Source organism: Fundulus heteroclitus, chromosome 9 (assembly GCF_011125445.2).
Source record: "Fundulus heteroclitus isolate FHET01 chromosome 9, MU-UCD_Fhet_4.1, whole genome shotgun sequence".
NCBI lineage: Eukaryota > Metazoa > Chordata > Actinopteri > Cyprinodontiformes > Fundulidae > Fundulus > Fundulus heteroclitus.
In genome coordinates this window covers 39,225,084-39,242,529 of record NC_046369.1, presented here as the reverse complement: position 1 = coordinate 39,242,529, position 17,446 = coordinate 39,225,084, and the positions used below count along the sequence as shown (strand labels likewise).

At 43.3% G+C, this 17,446-nt stretch overlaps 1 protein-coding gene across 5 annotated transcripts in view; it reads left to right on the top strand.

Moving 5' to 3' along the window:
- Positions 1-16,585: 16,585 nt before the first annotated feature.
- The window catches only part of nlgn1 (neuroligin 1), a 440,050-nt gene continuing 439,189 nt past the window's right edge, over positions 16,586-17,446 (top strand). For 4 of the 5 annotated variants that reach the window (XM_036141621.1, XM_036141620.1, XM_036141617.1 and 1 more), the window contains exon 1: positions 16,586-17,080. The gene's annotated coding sequence lies outside the window, so the exon portion shown is untranslated. The other variant, XM_036141619.1, reaches the window with a different exon arrangement.

Below are 17,446 nucleotides of genomic sequence, written 5' to 3'. Positions count from 1 at the left end.
AGTCAATCACTACACACCTCCAAACTTCATGTGGCCTTCAGATTAGCTCAAGAACCGTGCACAGAGAGCTGCATGGAATGGGTTTCCATGGTTGAACAGCTAGATCCAAGCCATACATCACCAAGTGCAAGGCAAAGCGATGGATGCAGTGGTTTAAAACACTGTATCCACAGTTACAATACAGGCCTTATAAATCATTCTAAATGTGACAACAGCACATTCTGCTGTTTGGTCAGTTCCTGCAGCCAGTAGTATGATGAATACTATTAAATTCCTTAAAAAAGGACAAAAACTTAATGTAATTGACGTTAGTCTTTAATATTAATGGCTTGATATAATTTTTGCAATATGAGGTTCATAGCTAGTTAAAAGTTGACTGCAGCTATGAGTCGGACAAAAAGCTACTTAGATTGTTGTTAATATTATAGTTAAAAAAGTGTGGCAATGTTGAAAATTTCCAGTTGTTAGAAACCACATCCCTCTTTTAACGAAGATAGAATAGGATCCTGACAGATGGAAATTATTACCAATTTCACTTATGGGTAGGGTTACTTCAATTAAAATGATGGTTTTACCTAGAATTGATTACTTATTCTCAATGATACCTGATAAAACATCATTTAATTGGTTTAAATCTCTGGACTCCTCCATCTCTAAATTTCTTTGGAAAGAAATTGGTGACGATGCTGAGCCCAATTTTATTAAACAACTTAGACACTTTCATTCATAACATTCTCACATCACACTTATATGTAGGGCATTAATTGGGGGGTAGGGAGTGAGACATCTGGGTTGGTGGGGGGGGGGGGCTTTTTGTGTAGGCCTCACCCCTGGTGGCACCCTCTGCCCCCACTCGCATTTAGACATTGAGGGTTCTGGATAGGTTGCTGGGGGGAGGGGGGGGATGCACTGGCATCAGCTACCTTCTGGAGGGGGTTGGGTGGACTGTGCTGGACACTCCTTTTGGCACTCCCAGTTTTAAACACACTTGAGAACAACATGTAACAAGGCAACATTTGAGCAGGCAGAGGCAGGCTCTGAGTCTTTTTCACAATCTGTTCTCTGATTGCTGCCCGTAGTTTGGGGACCATCTCCAGGTGGGTGGGCCCGTTGGTCGTCTGGTCAGGGGCCGGGATGGGGGATCAGGACCGCCGAAGCATGAACCGGGTAGCTCAGGTTCACCTACCGGGTCCGGCTGGGTACACCTTTGGGGTGCCGCCGCCTGGACCTGGGAATATAGGATGTGTGGGCCCATGGCTTGATCCGCTCTGGCGTAGCTGGCTGCAGGCGGAGTCCACAGCGGGCTCGTCCGAGGACTTTACTCTGAAGGTCTCTTTGGGCATCTGGAGTTTTGGTTCCCCTCGCATCTGCCTCGGTGCCCTGGGGGGTGGGTCTTAGGCTCTTCACAAACACTATTGAGCATATTTCTCATGGATAAACCTTACATACACAAGCACACTCTCACAAACACCTACCTGCGCTTGGATCCAGGTACTTACAAATTCACTTTTATACAGAAAGCCCCTATTTTTTATCTTCAGCTGTCAGTTTATACATTCCATATTAAATAATACTGTATATACTTCAGTGATGGTATCAAGGCATTACTTGATTGTATCTGACACTTTATCGGCTGGTTATACTGTTCTTTTTACATCTCTTTTTGTAGGTGAAGAAGCAGACTGAGGATGTTCTCTCCCTTTTCTCTCCTCTTTCTCTTTCACCTTTTGTCCTTTTTTTGTTCTACCTTCTTGTTTCAGTGTGCATTTAACATGAAATAGTCCCTGCATAAATTATGATAAAGCTTCTTGTATGTATAAATCAAGCGGAGCACTATGTGTAATGTTCTGTTTTTTGGTTTTGGTTTAGTGTTTGATTGTGTTGCTTCTCTCATGCTTTTGGGTTTATTTCCTTTGTAGATTCTGTCTTGTTTTAGGGTTTTGTTTAGTCTGTGTATTGTTTAAGTAGTCCGGTCTTTGTGTTAGTTCTTATTCTGTGCTTAGAGTTTATTCTCGGTCTTAGTTTTATCCTTCTGTCAGTCTCATTATTGTTTCCACCTGCCTGTGGTTAATTAGTGCCCTCCGCTCACCTGTTTCTCTGCTTATTTAAGTCTCACTCCCTCAGTTATCTGTCGGTACGTCATACTCTCATGCACCTGTTCCTTCATCTTTGCAGTCTCTGTTTTTGGTAAGAGCTCCCAGCACCTTGTTTCTATTTTTGGATAACCTGTTCTGTTTGTTGTTGACCAGTCAGTTCGCCTGTTCCGTCAAGTGTGTCTGGATGTTTGCCTTACCCTTGTTTTTGGATTCTGTTTTTGTTCATTGGCCCTTCAATAAACCCAGTTAAAGAAATCAGTGCTTTTAGCTAAAGATCGGGTTCTGTTTCACACCATTCATCACAGAACGTACCGACCATGCCGAACCCGCTGCCAAACTGTTTTTCTTTTTCTGGAAGAGCAGCGCTCTGTGAAGCTGGTACTTTGCCCAGCTCACAGGCTTACGACGCTCACTCACCGGACCTCTTCCTGGAGGCGGATGAAGGATCGTTGCCTGGATCGTCTTTTGAGGGAACCAGGTTAGCGGTTTGTCCCCCCGGTCTCGGTCCCAGACGTCATCTCCGCAGCAGCGGTACTCCCCCACAGTTGTGCCTTCCGGACCCGGACTTTTTTCTGGAGGTCGATGCAGAGGTGGTGTGGGATCTTCGACCGGACCTTTTTCCCTGATCAGACTCTGTCCCCCTCACCACAAGAACAGACGCAGGGATCGCCTCGGGCTCTTGCGGTTCCAGCTGGCCGGGTTGAATTGGTCTCACCGCCTAGTCGGTCGTCCCGACGTCGGAGGAGGAGACACTCATTTGCCTGCCACTCATCCACCATTAGCGCACTGCGGGCCGAGGAGCCAGCTCGGCCATTGTCTGCTGTCAGACCTCAGCCCACTTCTGGTTCGGCGGACCACACTTCTTCGCCTCCCGCAGTGGAGTTGCGCCCAGCTCCCCCTGGTGGTGTCAGTGACTCGGAGTATATGGCCCTGGAGAGCAGAATAAGGACGTTCGCCTCCATAATTAAACGCCCCAGGGAGACTCTGGCTAACCATCATTCAGTCGTCCTGGAGAAGAAATTAAAGGAGGTTGAGGACCATTATCGGATGGCCCTCAGATCATTTTATAGCCATCCCACACCTGCTCCTGAGGCTGTCTCCAGGGGTCCAGCTGACGCCTCGGCTCCTGAGTCGGTTTTTGAGGTTCCAACTGACGCTTCGATCCCCGAGTCTGTCCTGGAGGGTCTGCCTCTGCCCAAGTCTCCAGAGGGGACCCTGGAAGGTCTGACCTCACCCAAGTCCCGAGAGGGGGTCCAGGAGGACCTGCCTTTGCCCAAGTCTCCAGAGGGGACCCTGGAGGGTCTGCCCTCGCCCGAGTCTCCAGAGGGGGTCCGGGAGAACCTGCCTCTGCTCTGGCCCCATGAGGAGGTCCGGGAGGGTCCCCCGCTGGCACATGACGCGACGACCCAGAGTTTTTTGCCACCGGCCCATGAGGTGGGAACCCAGGTAGGGTTGCCACCGGCCCGTGAGGTGGGAACCCAGGTTCCCACCGACCTATGAACTGGGAGGAGTCCAGGGAGGGTCGCCTTCTTGTTACATGCTTGAGCCACGACGGGGCACCAAGCTGCGAGCCCCTCGTCGTATTGACAGGCCCCACAGCGAAACAGTCGGGTTCTGAGACCTCGTCGTGGGATTAAGCAGCAGAGGCCCCCTAGATATCCAAGAACTTCAGGGCTCTCTCAGAAGCCTCTTTCTGCTCAAACCCTGCTTAACAGCCAGCTCAGAGAGTGGCTTCACTGGCTGTCCCTGCCCGATACTCTTTAGAGGTTGATCCTGAGACTTTTTGTCGCCAAGGGCCTGGTTTCCGTTCCAGCCTTTAGCCAGGCTCCCTCCACCACAGCTGCCTGTAGCCCGGGGCCTCCTGAAGCCTGTAGCCTCCTGAAGCCTGTAGCCAGGCTTCCCCTTCAGTCGCCTGTAGCCAGGCTTCCCCTTCAGTCGCCTGTAGCCAGGCTTCCCCTTCAGTCGCCTGTAGCCAGGCTTCCCCTGTAGTCGCCTGTAGCCAGGCTTCCCCTGTAGTCGCCTGTAGCCAGGCTTCCCCTGTAGTCGCCTGTAGCCAGGCTCCTCCCTTAGCCTGTAGTCCGGCGCCACCTTTAGTCTGTAGTCCAGCACCCAGTTCTGTTTTCTCCCTGTTCAGGAGTCTGGGACCGAGGGCCCTGCTCCGCCGACGGCCTCATGTCGCCCTGCTCCGCCGACAGCCTCCTGTCGCCCTGTCTCGCCTGGGCCGTCCGCCGGAGGTCCTGTGTTGCGTCGGCCGTCCGCCAGGACGACCGCCGGAGGTCCTGCCTCGCCTGGACCGTCCGCCGGAGATCCTGTCTCGCCTGGGCCGTCCGCCGGAGGTCCTGTCTCGCCTGGGCCGTCCGCCGGAGGTCCTGTCTCACCTGGGCCGTCCGCCGGGACGACCGCCGGACTGCCTGACTCGTAGGGGTCGCCCGCATCGGACTCTGATTCGCAGGGGTCGTCCTCCGGGACGCCCACCTGACTGCCTGATTCGCAGGGGTCGTCCTCCGGGACGCCCACCTGACTTTTGTTTTTTGTTTTCTTTTGTTTTTCCCGAGTTTCGCCCTGTCTGGGTTGTTTTTGGTGTAAGTTGTGTTGTATTTGGACTCTGGCCCACCGTTTAACACAACAATTCTTAATGCCACATTGCCAGACAGGACACACAAAAAACAACAACATTGTTATAAATGAACCCATATATTTGTTATACACTTTAAAAGGGTTTCTGGGTAATCTTCAGAATGACAGCTTTAATGCAATAAAACAAAAAATGATAAAAAAAAAAGTTTAATTTTTTTACCCATTTTGTTAGATAGGATGGCTGAAAGGTTTTCCATAAAACAAAGGAAGTGCAGCAGAAAACATTTGAGAACCACTGACTTAGAGGAACCCACAGCAGGCTTAAAACAATTTGTGATGGCCTCCTATAAAAGACAATGAGAGGTTAAGCCTGGAAGAAAACAGCTTATATAGCTCAGTTTATATACAAAATACCTCATTCTCACAAACCTAGTCTCTTGTGCATTAAGACCTCTTAACATGCAATCCTCTGTCTTCTCTTTTATTCACTTATCCAGTGGGGATAGTAGATCAACCACCAGTAATAGGATTGAGACAATTTGTTTGATTGGTTGAAAGTGTTCACAGATAACGAAGTCACAAAAAGCTGCAATACTATAATCAGTAATATAATGGGCAAATTACTGTTCAATAAAAATGAACATAAACTGGGTGGGGGAAAATAATATAACAAATGCAATCTATTTAGCTTTACTGTTTTCAAGTACAAGGAGGGTTGCCTAATACTTTCATCTGCCACTAACCCCTTCTTAGCGGACAGGCCCCTTTTTTTGACAAAATGGTGTAATTTTTGGCCAAATTTGAAAATTCCTGGAGGCCAAACCAAAGCTCACAGGTTCACGGGGCATGGCTCAAAAAATAGCCCCATCCCTTGACAGCCAGATGCCTGTGTTCCCCAATTTTTAGGACCCACCGTGACCCCGTGACAGCCCACCAAAGACGGCAAAGAACACCCGAAAAAAACACATTGATTTACATTGGTTAGACCTGGTTAGGGTAAAAAAGGGTGGAAGCTGTGACAAATGGTTCTCCATCCCAACATGGAGCTCTCATCAGCAGCAGCATGAGCCTGCCCTGGTTCTCCTAACCTCCACATCCAGCACGGATGTCCCAGCAGCATGAGCCCGCTCTGGGTCTCCACATCCAGCATGGATCTCCCAGCAGCATGAGCCTGCTCTGGTTCTCCTAACCTCCACATCCAGCATGGATGTCCCAGGCAGCAGCAGCCTGCTCTGGGTCTCCTAACCTCCACATGCAGCATGGATCTCCCAGCAGCAGCAGCCTGCTCTGGGTCTCCTAACCTCCACATGCAGCATGGATCTCCAGGCAGCAGCATGAGCCTGCTCTGGGTCTCCACATCCAGCATGGATCTCCAGGCAGCAGCATGAGCCTGCTCTGGGTCTCCACATCCAGCATGGATCTCCCAGGCAGCAGCAGCCTGCTCTGGTTCTCCTAACCTCCACATCCAGCATGGATCTCCCAGCAGCATGAGCCTGCTCTGGTTCTCCTAACCTCCACGTCCAGCATGGATGTCCCAGGCAGCAGCAGCCTGCTCTGGGTCTCCTAACCTCCACATGCAGCATGGATCTCCAGGCAGCAGCATGAGCCTGCTCTGGGTCTCCTAACCTCCACATGCAGCATGGATCTCCAGGCAGCAGCATGAGCCTGCTCTGGGTCTCCACATCCAGCATGGATCTCCCAGCAGCATGAGCCTGCTCTGGTTCTCCTAACCTCCACATCCAGCATGGATGTCCCAGGCAGCAGCAGCCTGCTCTGGGTCTCCTAACCTCCACATGCAGCATGGATCTCCCAGCAGCAGCAGCCTGCTCTGGGTCTCCTAACCTCCACATGCAGCATGGATCTCCAGGCAGCAGCATGAGCCTGCTCTGGGTCTCCACATCCAGCATGGATCTCCAGGCAGCAGCATGAGCCTGCTCTGGGTCTCCACATCCAGCATGGATCTCCCAGGCAGCAGCAGCCTGCTCTGGTTCTCCTAACCTCCACATCCAGCATGGATCTCCCAGCAGCATGAGCCTGCTCTGGTTCTCCTAACCTCCACGTCCAGCATGGATGTCCCAGGCAGCAGCAGCCTGCTCTGGGTCTCCTAACCTCCACATGCAGCATGGATCTCCAGGCAGCAGCATGAGCCTGCTCTGGGTCTCCTAACCTCCACATGCAGCATGGATCTCCAGGCAGCAGCATGAGCCTGCTCTGGGTCTCCACATCCAGCATGGATCTCCAGGCAGCAGCAGCAGCCTGCTCTGGGTCTCCACATTCAGCATGGATCTCCCAGGCAGCAGCAGCCTGCTCTGGTTCTCCTAACCTCCACATCCAGCATGGATCTCCCAGCAGCATGAGCCTGCTCTGGTTCTCCTAACCTCCACGTCCAGCATGGATGTCCCAGGCAGCAGCAGCCTGCTCTGGGTCTCCTAACCTCCACATGCAGCATGGATCTCCCAGCAGCAGCAGCCTGCTCTGGGTCTCCTAACCTCCACATGCAGAATGGATCTCCCAGCAGCAGCAGCCTGCTCTGGGTCTCCTAACCTCCACATGCAGCATGGATCTCCAGGCAGCAGCATGAGCCTGCTCTGGGTCTTTGCCCAGCAGCATGAGCCTGCTCTGGGTCTCCTAACCTGGGTGTTAAAATGGACTCTCATCAGACCTTTGCGGCTTACATCAAACACCTCAGCAAGAACTCTTTCTTCCACCTCAGAAACATCGCCAAACTTTGTCCCACACTCACTCATGCAAGTGTGGATAAGCTTGTCCACGCTTTTGTCTCCTCCAGGCTGGACTACTGCAATGTGCTCCTCATCGGGATCCCTGAGAAAAGCCTTCAGTAGCTGCAGTCCATACAAAACAATGCTGTTCGGATTCTGATGAGGGTGCGCAAACATGACCACATGATCACCCCCATCCTCAAGTCACTTCACTAGGTTCCTGTCCCACTCAGGATCGAGTATAAGGTCTCCCTCCTTATCCACCAGTGCATCCATGGTGATGCCCCACCATACGTCAAGGAACTTCTCACCCCACAGACCTCAACATGCACATTCCGATCTACCTCAGCATATCTGCTGAAATCCCCAAGGACAAAGCTCCGTACAATGGGAGATCGGGCTTTCTCCTCAGTTGCTCCCATGCTGTGGAATGCTCTCCCTCACACCTTTTAAACCTTAAAACCCACCTTTTTAGGAGAGCTTTTAATTGAACTCTTGCCTTTTTACTTATTGTCTTTGTTTATTTTATCATGCTCTCCTTGTCTTTTTATTTAGCACTTACCTGTTTTATTATGTAGTGCTTTGGGATTTGTATAAATATAAAGTGCATTACAAATCCAATGTATTATTATTATTATTATTATTATTATTATTATTATTATTATTATTATTATTATTATACTCATGACCTCAAGGCTGAGAAATTAGCAGAGGGCCTTAAGAACATTTTACCAAAAAGTATTTTTAAATTGAACGGTAAAATGCCCACAATATAAAATGATCCACAGTTTGGTGATGAATGTTGGGGAAAAGAATAAGATAAAAAGACATCTTGAGAATAAAGAGGATATTTAAGTATAAAAGACAAAAGCATTAGTTTCTTTAAAGTAAATGCAACTTTTATGTTAATGAGCAGCATCACATCTCCTTGCAAATCCTTGGATTTAAACTAAATTACATCTGCAAGTGTAGAAGGTAATGATAACAGCCTAATCATTTGCTTTTACATGAACATTTTTGTTCTGCTGAGTTTTAGCTGTTTCTGAGGTAAAAAGCACTGCATCCCAGCGTGTGGATCAATGTGGTCAGGTTGGCATGGGCGGTGAAATAAACAGTGTTGGTACCAACAAACAAAAAGAAATGAAAGGTCAAGCAGCTTTGAGGTCCTCAGTTTCCGTGTCATTTATTTTTAACTAAAAAATCCAAAAAGTGCAAGTGCAGTCAAAAAGTGCATAGATGTTAAGCAGTCAAGGTTTAAGTAGTAGTAGAGAGCAGCAGAACAGCAGGCGACACTCCAAACTCAACTCTCCCAATGAATCAACAAGTTGGCTTTTAAAGGGGCCACACCCAAATAGGTAAAACCACTACGGGTGTACAAACTTTTCTTTTAAAACCAACGTAAAATTCTTCCACTTATAATTCTTATTTTAACAGGCTGGAGCCCTGATGATGTGCAAATTAGTAATTACTTCAAAGTGCCGTGTTCTATCAAAGTGCTATGTGCATGTTCCAGCATTTCAGCTTTTAACATTTTGCTCTCTTTTTTTTTTCTTCATAGTAGGCACACCTGGTCTGACGTTCTGTTAACTGTGACATCATCCAAGGAAGACAGATCACCCGCTATTATCATCTAATGTAGAACAGATTCCTGGATCAATGTTTGCTTCTGTGCTTTTTTGTCTGTCTTGTTGTGTCTCTACTCTGTCTTCTGTAACCTCTAGTCGGTCGAGGCAGATGACCGCTCATACTGAGCCCGGTTCTGCTGGAGGTTTTTCCTTCCCGCTAATGGGTGGTTTTTCTTCCCACTGTCGCTTCATGCTTGCTCAGTATGAGGGATTGCTGCAAAGCCATGGACAATGCAGACGACTCTCCCTGTAGCTCTACGCTTCTTCAGGAGTGAATGCTGCTTGTCGGGACCTTGAAGCAATCAACTGGTTCCCTTGTAAAGGAAATTTTTTACCAATCTGTATAATCTGACTGATTCTGACTTTAAGTGCCTCGAGATGACATGTTTCATGAATTGGCGCTATATAAATAAAATTTAATTGAATTGAATTGGGACAACAGGATGCTTGTGAGGGACAATGCAGGACACATAACCAACACTATGATGATGTCCTACATTTTAATTTAACACAATTAAATTACTTCATTGTTATTACACAACTCACAAGTTTATAAAAGTCATTATTAGGAAAAGTAATCAAAAAAATGAACAGTGGATCACAAAAGGAATACAAAAGGCATGTAAAAAGAAAAACAAACTTTATAGAGAATTTCTAAAACATAGAACGTCTGAATCAGAAAACAAATATAAGAAATATAAAAATAAGTTAACTAATATTATAAAAACATGTAAAAAGGACTATTATTATAAATTACTGGATAGGAATAAAAACAACATTAAGGAAACATGGAATATTTTAAATAGAGTCATTAGAAAAGTTAACAATAACAAATATCCAGACTATTTTATAGATAATGAACAGAATATAACTGATTTGAAAAGTGTCGTCAATAAATTTAATAGATTTTTTGTTAATATAGGACCTCAATTAGCAGAAAAAATACCGACTACAAAAACTGCAACTCAGCAATATCTAATTGAGAATAATCCCAGCTCCTTATATCTCAACCCTGTACTAGAAGAAGAAATCATAAACATTGTGAATAACTGTACAAATAAGACTTCCACTGACTGTGATGATCTGGACATGAAAACTATTAAAATAGTAATTAAAGGAATCTCTAAACCACTAACTTATATTTGCAATTTATCATTTCAAACAGGATCATTTCCCAACAAAATGAAAATAGCGAAGGTCAAACCAATGTATAAAACTGGCAACAAACACCTCTTCACTAACTACAGGCCTGTTTCTCTTCTCCCACAATTTTCTAAAATCCTGGAAAAACTCTTTAAGAAAAGACTGGAACAATTCATAGAAAAACATTCGCTACTTATCAGCAGTCAATATGGATTCAGAGCAAACCAGTCAACATCGCTGGCCGTAACTGACTTAATAGAAGAAATAACCAACGCAATAGATAGTAAGAAACTGGCAGTAGGGATATTTATAGATTTAAAGAAAGCTTTTGATACAATAAATCATGAAATCCTACTTAAAAAATTAGAACGCTATGGAATTAGGGGAGTAGTTTCTGACTGGATGAGGAGTTATTTAAAGAGCCGGAAACAATTTGTGAAATTGGGAGATGTGGAATCTGATTGGCAGGAGACTGTCTGTGGAGTACCACAAGGATCAGTATTGGGACCAATTTTATTTAAATCTCTATATAAATGATATCAGTAAAGTGTCCAATGTATTAAAATTTATCTTATTCGCTGATGACACAAATATTCTAGCCTCAGGAGATAATTTAGAGCATCTTCTCTCAACAGTCACTTCAGAGATTAGTAAGTTAAAGATATGGTTTGACCATAACAAATTATCCCTAAATTTGGACAAGACGAAATCCATGGTCTTTGGGAACTGTTATAAAAATATTGAAATTCAAGTTCAAATAGAGGACGTAACTCTAGAAAGGGTTTTTGCTAATAAGTTCCTCGGTTTAATAATAGATGACAAAATCAGTTGGAAACCTCATATTCAACATTTACAGAGTAAACTCAGTAGAAGTATATCCATATTGGCCAGAGCTAGACATGTATTGAATGCTAAATCACTTCATACTCTATATAACTCTCTGATTTTACCATATTTATCATATTGCTGTGAAGTGTGGGGAGTTAATTACAAGAGCTCTTTACATCCGGTAACCGTCCTACAGAAACGAGCCATTAGAATCATCCATAATGTCGGTTATTATGAGCATACAAACCCGCTCTTCATAATATCCAGAATTCTCAAATTTGACGACCTTGTAGAATTTAAAATGGCTCAATTTATGTTCAAGGTATCAAAAAAGTTGTTACCTGAGCACATACAGAGCACGTTTTCTGAAAGAGAAGGGGGGTATAACTTAAGGGGTCACTCAATCTTCAAGATCCGCAATTTTAGAACAACAAGGAAAAGCTTCTGTATTTCAATTAAAGGTGTAAAGTTATGGAATAAGTTACATGAAGATTTAAAACAAAGCAATAGTTTAACACAATTCAAAAGAAGGTACAAAGAGGTAATTTTCAATAGATATACACATGGGGACAGAAAGCAATAAGGTGTGTATTGAAGATAATAACTTGGTGTAAGGGTTTAGAAAGATAAACCAGCATAAAATGGGAAAATGTATAGGTAAATATTAGTAACTGTTACTTCAAACTGCCACTTTGATTTTGATTTTTTTTTTTTTAATGACAGTAGGACTCTAAAGTCTCAAGTGTTTAGGGGTAGGAGTTTATAAGTTCTCACTTCTTCCTACCCCATTTTGAGCATGATATGTTAACTGAAACAAAAATCTGTATTTTTCTCTTCTTTCTTATGCACTTCTTGTTACTGTGCACTATTTTATTTTTGTATTTGTATAATGTTTATGTTCGAATAAATTTCATTTCATTTCATTTCATTTCATTTCATTATTTAAGTGTTTTTTAACTGCAAAATTAACCAAAATGATTGTCATTTGTCACCTGAGATGAAAGTAACATTCCCTATAAACAATCAGTCCTCTCCATCAACAATGTCAAGTTGTTCTCCTGTCAAACCTAGAGGTACGGTCCTGAAATACTTCGTTTCAGAGTGTAGCCAGTGTTTACTTCCTGGTTCCAGAGCCAATCATCAGAGAGTTCCCAGGATTCCCAAACCAGAGCGCAGGATTTGGTATTTTATCTTGGCAAAAGAGCAGCAGCCTCCAAACATAGAAGCCAGTAAGAGAAACGAACCAGAAATAGAACAGAATACAACATCATAATTGAATTATAGGGAGTATAGATGGAGTTTTATAACAGCAACACCATTTAGAAACAGCATATTAGATTGTGGTCACTGGAAGGCTGTTGTACTGATTTGAGCCACTAGGTTTAATATTACTTATTGCTCCTTTAATCTTGGCTGCTGTAGCTTGTCTGTCTGGTAGGTGTTTTTCGTTTGGAATAAAAATCAGTCCACAGATCGACGGGAAGCTTTTTCAGCGGAGTTTCTTGTGCCACTCGCTTCTACAGTGTTGCTTCAAATCTTTCTCCCCTCTGTGTAAAGTTGAAAAAATAACTTTGGTAAACTCCACAAACGTTCTCTGAGAATTACCTTTCTCTAGTGGGATTCTGCTGAGTGATTGACAGCTGATGCAGCTCTCACTGACAATAACCGCAGGTCTGTGTTTTTTGTATCAAAAAAGTGCACGTGAAATAATTTTTTTGACTTTTCCGAATCTTACCCACTCAAATGTGGAACATTGTTTCAAATTGTGGGACAGTGGGACAACAGTGAGAAAATGGGACAGTTGCACCCAAAATGGGACGTCTGGTCAACTTAGCTGTCACTGATGCAATAATGACACAGAGTAAAGATCCACAATTCAGCATTAGCAGCATCTGAAGTAGAGATTGACCTGTTTAAACATTCAAATCTTGTTACTTGGGGACATCAGGTCGACTGGCTTGCCCTCCGACAAATCCACCTCAATTTTCCAGATGTTGAGTTTGTTAACTGGTGTCTACTGCTCTGCTTGCCTTATTTATCAGCACCCCCAAACAATACCTAATATAATACCTAAAACTTGTTCAATAATTTATCTTTTTATGCATCAGACAATAAAATCTGACATAATTAAATATTTGTTTTCAACCAATTCACCACTTGTACAGTTAATGATCACCTCAGCAATCCGTAAAAAAATATAAATGTAAAATCAAACATTTAATAAGATTATTTTTAAATTGTCTTCTTTAGCTGATCAATTTTTTTTTTAGTATTCCATGACTTGCAGTTTCCTCTTGTTATGGAAATATAATCATATATATAATAGTGTAGCTTAAAGTAATACAGATGTTAACTTTAACCCAGTAACCTAAAGAAATAGATGTGTGTGAAAAAAAAGGGTGCATTCAAACTTCAGTGAGACACGTACCAGGAACAGGATGCACCGAGGCCATATGACAGTCTTGTGAGTGATAACGCTGTTAAAAATGTTTGCATGAGGGTGTATGTTGTTTCAGTCAAACTCCCAGGAACCAAGCTAGGAGATAGATTATATTTAAAGGTCAAAGGTTAGGAAACAGATGTGTTCAGCAGACTGGATGTCTCAAGCAGGTCCAGCCCCGCTTGGACTGTCTGTTTAAAAAGGGGGGAACAACGTGTACGTTTTGAGACAGGCTTCAGACACAGGCAGAGAACTTAAGGTATTCAATGCTGTGATAAACGTGTAAGTGTCTCCCACTTTGGAATTCCAAATTGTAATAAATATATGTTTAACTTTTGTTTTTGCCTCTGAATTCACTGCCTTTTTTCTCTCTGTGCCAAATCCTCGACCGGGTGAGACGAGAAGGGCGGGCCATTGTGAATGGGCCCCACAGGTGGCTCGATACTCATATTATGGACATATAACAAGATAACTTTATTTAGAACCTTTATAACAAGACAAGAGGCCAATGCAACAAAATTTCACTCAAATGTGAAATGCATGTACATGCAGTTAAATGACAATAAAGTCTGTCTAAGTCTAAGAGATATTTATCTTGCCATCACATGCTGATAGCGAGGAGGGTGAAGGGAAGTAAAAAAAATGACAACTCCACGAAGTCTCCATAACAAATATTAGATGCCTTCTACATGCCAGCTGGTTGTTTGGAATGATTCCAGAAAAAATTTATTTTCTGTCCAGAAATGTAAATATATGGAATTTGCTATGTGGGGACTTAATCTGGAACATTGTGCTGTGGTCAGATGAGACCAAGCTTTTCTAACCGATGGGTTTGGCATGAAAGAAATTACGAAAAGGTCTCTAATTGGTGTTATGTTGGATGATTTGTAATGGGGAGTTTTCTCTTCCAAAGTCCCAGGGAATCTTGTTAATACAGGACTGTCTCAGAAAATTAGAATATTGTGATAAAGTTCTTTATTTTCTGTAATGCAATTAAAAAACATGAAATGTCATACATTCTGGAATTATTACAAATCAACTGAAATATCGCAAGCCTTTTATTGTTTTAATATCGCTGATTATGGCTTACAGCTTAAGAAACCTAAATATCCTATCTCAAAACATTACAATATGGTGAAAAAGTATACTAGTAGGCTATTCAACTAATCACTTGAATCGTCTAATTAACTCGAAACACTGCAGGGTTTCCTGAGCCTTGAAAAGCACTCGGCTTGGTTCAGTAAACTAAATCACAAGTATGGTAGTGGTTAAGAGACGACATAAGATTCTCACAGTAACTGGTGTACTGACCATGGCATTACTGTCCTTGATTGGCCTGCCAATTCCCCTGACCTGAACCCCATAGAGAATTTGTGGGGTATTGTGAAGAAGAAGCTGAAAGACACCAGACCCAACAATGCAAATGAGCTAAAGGCCGCTATTGAAGCATCCTGGGCATCCATAACACCTCAGCAATGCCACAGGCTGATTGCCTCCATGCCACACCGCATTGATGCAGTAATCTGTGCAAACGGATTGCCAACCAAGTACTGAGTGCATTAATGGACATTTTCAAATGTTTGATTTTGTTTTGCTGTTATAATTTTTTTTACTTGGTCTGAGGAAATATTCTAATATTTTGAGATAGGATTTTTGAGTTTTCTTCAGCTGTACGCCATAATCAGCGATATTAAAACAATAAAAGGCTTGCGATATTTCAGTTGATTTGTAATGAATCCAGAATGTATGACATTTCATGTTTTTTAATTGCATTACAGAAAATAAAGAACTTTATCATAATATTCAAATTTTCTGAGACAGTCCTGTATATTGCCATGGACAAAATTATTGGTACCTCTCTGTTAATGAAAGAAAAACCCACAATGGTCAGTGAAACCATGTCACCAAACAGCACAGTGACTACTTGTAACCCTTTAAATAGACAGATTGACTGGTTACAAGCTTGTTGACACCTGTAATGCTAATTATAGGACAAGCCTCAGTTTTACATTTTTCTATGGTCTTCTGGCTGTTTCTTTTCTAGGGATGCCTTCAATTTTTTCCCCAACACTTTCATTAGTTTAGTTTTACAAATGATTCTCCTGAACCACAATTCAAATTCAATGTCTGATTTTCATTGTTTAATTCTCAGTAAATTTCCTTTTATTTGTCAGTTTAAAGTTTTTTCAATGATCATTGTGGGATTTTCTTTGATTAACAGAGGGGTACCAACAAGTTTGTCCAACACTGTATATATTTTAAACTTTGAACATTTTAAAGAAAAATCTGCAACAGTGAACTGAAACATGTTGGTCATTGGATATTTCAGCAGAACAATATTCCTAAATATAGGGCCAAATTAACTCCGATATGGTTCATCAGACACAAAGTCAACATTCTTCCTTGTCCATTATAATCCCATGGGCTAAATACAATCAAGAGTCGATGAGAAAAGAGTACCACGGATGACTCTTGATGTAGAGATTGTATGATGAGGAATGCCTAAAGATTCTTTCTCTGTTTGCTCCAAATTTGTGAGGCGTTACAGAAGAAGTGCTTTTATTGGCAAATGCATTAACCGCAGCTGTTGTTTGTTAAAAACATGTACATTTTAGGAATACGTTCCACCCTCTGAATAAATGTACTCAAACTAAAGGTTGGATTTGTCTAACATTTTCAGAATGCCTAAATAAAAGATACATTTATTTCAAGGATTTTACATATTTTCACAAATGAATCTGTCCACATCTATAAGACAATAAGTTATAAAATTGTACTTAAAAAGACATAAAATTCAAAATGCTGTTTAATAGAATTAGTAGATTCTGCCTGCCAGGGTTTGCCTTTTTAATCAATGTTCCTTTATTTTCATTTGCCTGATCTGACTTTTGTCTTTCATAACACATACTGGTACCCCCTTTTTTCTTTATGCCTGTGTAATTTGTTTTTGCAAATTTTTTGTTTCTACGTGTATTGCTCCCCAAAAGGCAGAGGAGAAAATGATGAGTCTCTTTCTCTCATGTTTCTTTAAGATCGCGCTGAGGTGAGGGAGGGGTGGGAATCTCCTGGTTGTGGTGTTCCCTGTGAGGCCGCTAGGTGCGTCTCTGCTCCATGCAAGCCTGCGACAGAGACTGTGGAGCTGGAGGAGAGGTGGAAAGGAGGGGTGGGGGAGGAAGCGAGAGCGAGGGAGAGAGAACGGTGTTTTATCAGCCAAGTGCAGCCTGAATCGTGAGGAGCGGACGATGGGGGGAAAAATCCGTCTCCTGTTTCCTTTCCTCCAACACCCACCTCATTAAGATGTAGACCGGTGCGCGTCCAGAAACCCGGAGCTTGCTGGTCACAGGAGAATATCATCCTTACAACAGTGCTTAGAAATAAACTAAACACATTTTGGATTTACGGCGCACTTGTTCCGGACTAATAGGGGGTTCCTTCATTTCTTTCCACGCGTGTGAATGTGTTGGACCGCATCTGAGCTGAGTTTTTACCTCTGGAGTGAGGAGTGCACCCGTTTGATTTCCAAACCCTGGAGCGTGCGGATTCTCTTTCCTATGAAGCTTTTGGGACTGGACCTTATCCTAACGGGACGTAACGCAAAGAGGAATATAGTGAGGCAAGAAAAAGCGCAACGAATTGGATTCTTCTTTAACGGTAAATAAACGTCTAGACTCAATTATGTACGCTCAGTGAGGCGTTAAGACATTTGGTTTTGGGCTCTGTTAATTCCCCAGTGAAATATCCAGCAACTACGATGGAGTGGGTTGACGTTTAGTTCTTGATTTTTTTCAAGGAAGAATTATCCTGGAGATGTGTTGGTGAGCGGTAAGTTCAGATAGAAGCTCTCTGAAAGAAAATCCACATGCTTGAGTTTTGGGGGTTTGGAGACTGGTGGTCCATGAGTGCCATAAATACCCCCCCCCCCCCTTCTGTCTACCACTTTTGACTTCCTCTCACTGCGCTCCGAGCGCATGGACGCACAGAGTTGCACACTCTCCCCGAGCGAGCTGCGCAAAACCA